Source organism: Polistes canadensis, unplaced genomic scaffold, assembly GCF_001313835.1.
Source record: "Polistes canadensis isolate GaletaPanama2010 unplaced genomic scaffold, ASM131383v1 scaffold_49, whole genome shotgun sequence".
Classification (NCBI taxonomy): domain Eukaryota; kingdom Metazoa; phylum Arthropoda; class Insecta; order Hymenoptera; family Vespidae; genus Polistes; species Polistes canadensis.
Window position 1 is genome coordinate 110707 of NW_014569596.1, and position 1121 is coordinate 111827.

Here is a 1121-nt window from a genome sequence, read left to right on the forward strand (position 1 = left end):
TTTGTTCAGTGGAACTTGTTGTTGATTCTGTTAACCCTTCGATCGTTGTCGAAGTGAATGATTCAGTACTAGACGTAGATGTAACTCCCCCAGAAGACGTTGTTTGTTCCGATGATATCGACGTTGTTTCTGTTGAAGTTCCTGTGGTTGTAGATTCTTCCATGGATGTCGTAATTTGCGTTGATATTTCAGCAGAAGTTTGTGTTGTTGAACTCTCAGTCGATGAAGATTCTTGTGTTGCTTCTGATGTCGCAGATTGTGTGGAAGTATCATTACCAGATGGATTTGATGATGAAGTACAATCTCTCGCTGGATAAACTGATTCCGGATAATTACATACACTTATACTAGGATCGAATATAGTACCCGGTGGACAATTAAAGTGATAAATGTTAAATCCCTTTCCATTGTCAACGCAACGATAAAATTTGTCACAATACATTGGGTGTGGATAAAATCCTTCTTCGTTACAAACTATTGTTTGATTAAGTTTGGATGTAGTACAAGGAGGTATTCCTTGTTTATCACTATCAGATGATTCTGTGGTTGTTTCAGAAGGTGAAACTAACGATTCAGACGGGGAAGATGAAATAGGATATGATGGTTTGGAAGACGATGAACTTTCAGTAGTTGATCCTGCAGGTAACTGCATATTTTCAGACTTAGTAGTAGAAGTTACTGGCAAATAAGTTGAGGAGGGTTTTATTGTCATTTGTCCAGGCTCACTAGAAACAGTAGTTGAGGAAGAACCTTCTCCTGAACTTGTTATTTCGTTATTATTTATCATGCAAGAACTGACTTGCCCAATATGATTACATGTTTGTATACTTTGGTCCCAAGCTGTACCTGGACCGCATTCAAATTCGTATTTTTCAAATCCAGATTGATGACTGATACATCGATAAAATTTTCTGCAATCATTTGGATTTGGGGAAAAACCTTCTGTAGTACAATCCGACATGCCTAATTGTCCAGTGGTTGATGGAGTAGTACTTGTTTGCTGAGATGCAGTTGCAGGTTGATTAACGTTATTTGATTGCGTAGTACTGACAGGAGGTAAATATGAGACTGACGTAACTTGTGATGTAAATTCGGGGGGATTAGAAGTCATTTGTGTACTA